We start from the raw sequence: 7621 nt of genomic DNA on the forward strand, positions 1-7621 counted from the left end.
TGTTCCATCTCCTGTAAAAGGATTAGCTAGCAGTTTCTCTATCATACCCGAAGGAATTTCAAAGTAAAAATTTTCAGTAGGTTCAGTAGGTTGAGGAGCAACTCTTTGCTCTACTGGTCGGGGTGAAGATACCCTGAACAAGCCCCTCAAAGTATTATTTCCATAGTAACAAGTGACAGTAAATTTCAGCACATTAAATAAATTTTTCCTTACCAAATTCCACTTACCGAAGGCGCTTCACTCCCCAGCAATGGCGCCAGAAAAGAGTCTTGATGACCCACAAGTATAGGGGATCTATTGTAGTCCTTTCGATAAGTAAAAGTGTCAAACCCAACGAGGAGAAGAAGGAAATGACAAGCAGTTTTCAGTAAGGTATTCTCTGCAAGCACTAAAATTATCGGTAACAGATAGTTTTGTGATAAGGTAATTCGTAACGGGTAACAAGTAACAAAAGTAAACAAGGTCCAGCAAGGTGGACCAATCCTTTTTGTAGCAAAGGACAAGCCTAGACAAACTCTTATATAAAGGAAAGCACTCCCGAGGACACATCGGAATTATCGTCAAGCTAGTTTTCATCATGCTCATATGATTCGCGTTCGTTACTTTGGTAATTTGATATGTGGGTGGATCGGTGCTTGGGTATTGCCCTTCCTTGGACAAACATCCCACTTGTGATTAACCCCCCTCGCAAGCATCCGCAACTACGAAAGAAGAATTAAGGTAAACCTAACCATAGCATGAAATATATGGATCCAAATCAGCCCCATACGAAGCAACACATAAACTAGGGTTTAAGCTTCTGTCACTCTAGCAACCCATCATCTACTTATTACTTCCCAATGCCTTCCCCTAGGACCAAACAATGGTGAAGTTTCATGTAGTCGACGTTCACATAACACCACAAGAGGCAAGACAACATACATCTCATAAAAATATCGAACGAATACCAAATTCACATGACTACTTATAACAAGACTTCTCCCATGTCCTCAGGAACAAACGTAACTACTCACAAATCATATTCATGTTCATAATCAGAGGGGTATTAATGTGAATAAAGGATCTAAACATATAATCTTCCACCGAATAAACCAACTAGCATCAACTACAATGAGTAATCAACACTACTAGCAACCCACAGGTACCAATCTGAGGTTTTGCGACAAAGATCAGATACATGAGATGAGCTTGGGTTTGAGAAGAGATGGTGCTGGTGAAGATGTGGATGTAGATTGACCCCCTCCCGATGAGAGGATCGATGGTGATGACGATGGTGATGATGTCCCCCTCCCGGAGGGATGTTTCCCCGGCAGAACAGCTCCGCCGGAGCCCTAGATTGGTTCCGCCAAGGTTCTGCCTCGAGACGGCAGTGCTTCATCCCGAAAGCTTCCTTATGATTTTTTTTCCAGGGCAAAAGACACCTTATACCAGAAGATGGGCATCGGGGGGCTTCTAGGTGGCCCACGAGGCAGTGGGGCATGCCCAGGGGGGTAGGGTGTGCCCTCCACCCTCATGGACAGTGGGTGGCCCCCCTCTGGTGCTTTCTTCACCCAATATTTTAATATATTCCAAAACCGACTTTCGTGGAGTTTCAGGACTTTTGGAGTTGTGAGGAATAGGTCTCTAATATTTGCTCCTTTTCCAGCCCAGAATTCCAGCTGTCGGCATTCTCCCTCTTCATGTAAACCTTATAAAATAAGAGAGAAAGGCATAAGTATTGTGACATAATGTGTAATAATAGCCCATAATGCAATAAATATTTATATAAAAGCATGATGCAAAATGGACGTATCATTCTTCCCCTTCATCACTTGGTTCAATAATAGACAAGCTTCGCCTTCAATGTAAGATTTGGCATGTCAATTAGGGAGCACAAGTATAGCACTAAACAACGACATTAATTTTCTGATGAAAGTGGCAAAATACAGGCTAACAGTTGTGAAATATCCTTATCTTACCTCAATGGAATATTACGATGCACATACACATTGGAAGTCTTGTCTCCATTTGTGCAGTTCACTAAAATTAAGCAACATTATCGTATAAGTAGCACAACATATGAAAGCACACTGCACAATCATGTGAAAGAAGGCTAGTACCGACCTCTCATGACGCGGAATTCAAACAACTCACAAGAAGAAGATCTGAACTAAATTTGCCAACACGGATAGGAAGTTAGATCTCCTCTTGTGCAGTTCCACTAAGATCAAGCAATCAAGCAACGTTGTCGGTGTGATATTTTGGTTGAACTGCACAAAACACCCTTAAAACAAAAGTGTTTTGTGCAGCGCAACGAAAGGTCACAATAGCAGCAAGGTGAAGTAGATAACCCTGTTTACACAGAGGTCCAAAGGAAACAACTAGTGGTCAATAACGGTGGATGACACAGAAGCCAACAAAAAGAAGCATCTAACTTATCTAAATGGGAAAGAAAGCAAGACAGTAGCATTTCTCAAACGGTGGCATTGATTCATATTAACAGAGAGATTATATTAATAATAAAATTCGTTAAACATGTCATTTTCTTGTAACTATTGTGTTGCATCAATTTTTCCAGCGGCATTATTGGAGGGTGTTTGTTTACAGGGACTTTTTGGTGTAGGGACTAAAAAAGTCCCTTTGGGTCCCATCTAAACCAAACAGGAGGGACTTTTAGGGACTAAAAGTGGGCATGATCCCGAGGGAGAGTCTTTTTGGAACTTTTTCCAACAGTTGCCCCTGCCCCGCATCACACCTTATCTCTATTAGTTCATTACTAGGGGTAACATGGTCTTTTAGTATGTCATTTAATAACCTCTAGTCCATGTTTCCAAGCAGGTACGGACTAGGGAATTTTTAGTTGGGACTAAAAAGAGTCCTAGGAATTTTTAACCAAACAGGGCCTTAGATTAACAACAGCTAAAGAGTTGCACAGGACAGTGGACGCACTAGCACCATGTGCATCTACCGATGTATAAAGGGGTGATGCACAGTTTGTTGCAACAAAGAACAAACAACCAAGGAGCATATTTGTGTTGGTCCCAGTTTTTTTATCTTTAGACACCTTTCCCTATGTGAGGGAAGCAAATCTAGTCCTGCTCAAACTCTACAGCCTTGTCCCCCAAAACAAAAAGATCATTCCATTACAGATGTGCGTACTGCCTTTGTCATTGTTTTCCCTTTTCGACCAACGTAGGTGCTGGATAGCTAGTCTGTACTAGTACTTTCCCCCCTTCCTTTACTCTTTGAACCACGTCCTAGATTCATGCTATACAACTTGCCCCACTACTTCCCCCCTTCTTTTCCTCTTTGAACCACATCCTAGATTCATGCTATACAACTTTCCCCACTACTTTCCTGTTTGACCCAACACCTAGATTCGAGTGCAGAAGCCAAAAAAGCCCACATGCAGCTAGAGCAATGCATGTGGAATAAGTAAATTATACCTAAAGGTTCTTGGGGTGTGGTTCGGTGGGCGGCCGGAGGCCTTCCTGCCCACACTATGTGCGGCAGTGAGGAAGAAGGGGTCGGAGGCCCTCCCACGCTGCCGCTGGGTGAAAGAGAACATCTGCGCCGGTAGTGGATTCCCTCCCTCACCGACGGCGATAGCGTTAAGCCTCCTTCCCTTCCCAGCAGACGAATCATGCCGGCTCTTTGCCAGCAGTGAGGGAGAGAGAGAGAGAGAGAGGCCAACGAAGTCTTGTTTAGATCTGGAGAGGGTGAGAGAGTGTGAAGAGAGCAAATACAAGCGCTAAGGCTTGAGCGTGTATAGATATATAGTGGAGAGAGTGTGTGAAGAGTGCAACCCCAAGAAAACAAGCACCGAGGCTGCAGCATACACGTGATGAGGTGATTATACGGTCACTGCGAGATCATGTAGCTCTGTATCCATCCAGTTTGACTAGTCAAAGAATCCTGCTAGCACCGCCCCAGATCACTTTATCTCTCTGTCATGTGGGAGCTACCTGTCAATGGGTGGAAGAAAGAAGTCGAACAAACACAAAATTATGCTCAAGTGCGGTTATTGAAGGAAATATTCCCTAGAGGCAATAATAAAGTTGTTATCTATATTTCCTTATATCATGATAAATGTTTATTATTCATGCTAGAATTGCATTAACCGGAAACTTAGTACATGTGTGAATACATAGACAAAACAGAGTGTCCCTAGTATGCCTCTAATTGACTATCTCGTTAATCAAAGATGATTAAGTTTCCTAACCATAGACATGTGTTGTCATTTGATGAACGGGGTCACATCATTAGAGAATGATTTTATGGACAAGACCCATCTGTTAGCTTAGCATTGTGATTGTTTAGTTTTATTTATACATGTTCCTCTGACTATGATATTATGCAACTCCCGAATACTGAAGGAACACCTTGTGTGCTATCAAACCTCAAAATGTAACTGGGTGATTATAAAGATGCTCTACAGGTGTCTCCGAAGGTGTTTCTTGGGTTGGCATAGATCGAGATTAGGATTTGTCACTCCGTGTATCGAAGAGGTATCTTTGGGCCCTCTTTGTAATGCACATCACTATAAGCCTTGCAAGCAATGTGACTAATGAGTTAGTTACAGGATGATGCATTACGGAACGAGTAAAGAGACTTGCCGGTAACAAGATTGAAGTAGGTATGATGATATCGACGGTCGAATCTCGGGCAAGTAACATACCGATGACAAAGGGAATAATGTATGTTGTTATGCGGTTTGACCGATAAAGATCTTCGTAGAATATGTAGGAGCCAATATGAGCATCCAGGTTCCGCTATTGGTTATTGACCAGAGATGTGTCTTGGTCATGTATACATAGTTCTCAAACCCGTAGGGTCCGCACGCCTAACGTTCGATGACAATTTGTATTATGAGTTATGTGTTTTGGTGACCGAAGTTTGTTCGGAGTCCCGAATGAGATCACATACATGACAAAGTGCCTCGAAATGGTCGAGAGGTAAAGATTGATACATTGGATGAAGGTATTCGGACACCGGAAAGGTTTCCGGATGTTTCGGATATTTTTTGGGGAATTGAGGGGTTATCGGAACCCCCCGGGGAAGTTATGGGCCTTAATGGGCCATAAGGGAGTAGGAGATGGCAGGCCTCAAGGTGGCGCCCCCCAAGGCAGTCCGAATTGGACTAGCGGGAGGGGGCGCGGCCCCCTCTTTCCTTTCCCTCTCCCTCTCCTTCCCTCCTTCACCCTCTTGGAATGGGAAAGGGAATCCAACTAGGATTGGGAATCCTAGTTGGACTCCCCCCATGGTGCGCCCTCCTTGGCCGCTGGCCTCCTCCTCCCCCTCCTTTATATACGTGGCCAGGGGGCACCCCAAAGGCACAATAGTTGTTTCTTAGCCGTGTGCGGTGCCACCCTCCACAGTTTACCACCTCGATCATATTGTCATAGTGCTTAGGTGAAGCCCTGCACAGATCAAATCACCAACACCATCGCCACGCCGTCGTGCGTGCGGAACTCTCCCTCGACCCTCTACTAGATCAAGAGCTCGAAGGACGTCATCTGCTGAATGTGTGCTGAACACGGAGGTGCCGTACGTTCGGTACTCGGATCGGTTGGAGCGTGAAGACTTTCGACTACATCAACCACATTACTAAACACTTCCGCTTTCGGTCTACGAGGGTATGTGGACACACTCTCCCGTCTCGTTGCTATGCTTATCCTAGATATATCTTGCATGATCGTAGGAATTTTTTGAATTACAACATTCCCCAACAGTGGCATCCGAGCCAGGTCTATGAATAGATGATATCCACGAGTAGAGCACAAAAAGAGTTGTGGGTGATAATAGTCATACTGCTTACCACCAATGTCTTATTTTGATTCGGCGCTATTGTTCGATGAAGCGGCCCGGACCAACATTACATGACCACGTTCATGAGACCGGTTCTACCGACGTACTTTTGCACACAGGTGGCTGGTGGGTGTCTATTTCTCCAACTTTAGTTGAATCGAATTTGACTACGGCCGCTCCTTGTTGAAGGTTAAACCAACGCACTTGATGAAAAATCATTGTGGTTTTGATGCATATGTAAGAACAGTTCTTGCTAGAAGCCCATAGCATCCATGTAAAACGTGCAACAACAAAGTAGAGGACGTCTAACTTGTTTTTGCAGGGTATGTTGTGATGTGATATGGTCAAGACATGATGAGATATAAATTGTTGTATGATATTATCATGTTTTGTAGAAGTTATCGGCAACTGGCAGGAGCCTTATGGTTGTCGCATTATTGATTGAAATGCAATCGCCATGTAATTTCTTTACTTTATCACTAAGCGGTAGTTATAGTCGTAGAAGCAATAGTTGGTGAGACAACAACGATGCTACGATAGAGATCAAGGTGTCAAGCCGGTGACGATGGAGATCATGACGGTGCTTTGGAGATGGAGATCAAAGGCATGAGATGATAATGGCCATATCATGTCACATATTTTGATTGCATGTGATGTTTATCTTTTATGCATCTTATTTTTCTTAGTACGGCGGTAGCATTCCCTCACTAAATTTCAAGGTATAAGTGTTCTCCATGAGTATGCACCATTGCTACAGCTCGTCGTGCAGAGACACCACGTGATGATCGGGTGTGATAAGCTCTACGTTCACATACAATGGGTGCAAGCCAGTTTTGCACATGCAGAATACTCGGGCTAAACTTGGTGAGCCTGGCATATGTAGATATGGCCTTGTAACACTGAGATCAAAAGGTCAAACATGAATCATACAGTAGATATGATCAACATAGTGATGTTCACCATTGAAAACTACTCCATCTCACGTGATGATCGGACATGGTTTTGTTGATATAGATCACGTGATCATTTAGATGACTAGAGGGATGTCTATCTAAGTGGGAGTTCTTAAGTAATATGATTAATAGAACTTTAATTTATCATGAACTTAGTACCTGATAGTTTTTGCATGTCTATGTTATTGTAGATTAATGGCCTGTGCTACCGTTCCCTTGAATTTTAATGCGTTCCTAGAGAAAGCTAAGTTGAAAGATGATGGTAGCAATTACACGGACTGGGTCATAACTAGAGGGTTATCCTCATTGCTGCACAGAAAAATTACGTCCTGGAAGCACCGCTAGGTGCAAGACCCGCTGCAAGAGCAACTCCAGATGTTATGAACGTCTGGCAAAGCAAAGCTGATGACTACTCAATAGTTCAGTGTGCCATGCTTTACGGCTTAGAATCCAGACTTCAAAGACGTTTTGGACATCATGGAGCATATGAATGTTCCAGGAGTTGAAGTTAATATTTCAAGCAAATGCCCGAGTTGAGAGCTATGAAGTCTCCAACAAGTTCTATAGCTGCAAGATGGAGGAGAACAGTTATGTTAGTGAACACATACTCAGAATGTCTAGGTACCACAACCACTTGACTCAGCTAGGAGTTAATCTTCTTGATGATAGTGGCATTGACAGAGTTCTTCAATCACTGCCACCAAGCTATAAAGGCTTTGTGATGAACTATAATATGCAAGGCATGGAAAAGACAATTCCCGAGCTCTTCACAATGCTAAAGGATGCAGAGGTAGAAATCAAGAAGGAGCGTCAAGTGTTGATGGTTAACAAGACCACTAGTTTCAAGAAAAAGGGCAAAGGGAAGAAGGGGAACTTCAAGA

This window comes from Triticum aestivum, chromosome 6A, assembly GCF_018294505.1.
Source record: "Triticum aestivum cultivar Chinese Spring chromosome 6A, IWGSC CS RefSeq v2.1, whole genome shotgun sequence".
Classification (NCBI taxonomy): Eukaryota; Viridiplantae; Streptophyta; class Magnoliopsida; order Poales; family Poaceae; genus Triticum; species Triticum aestivum.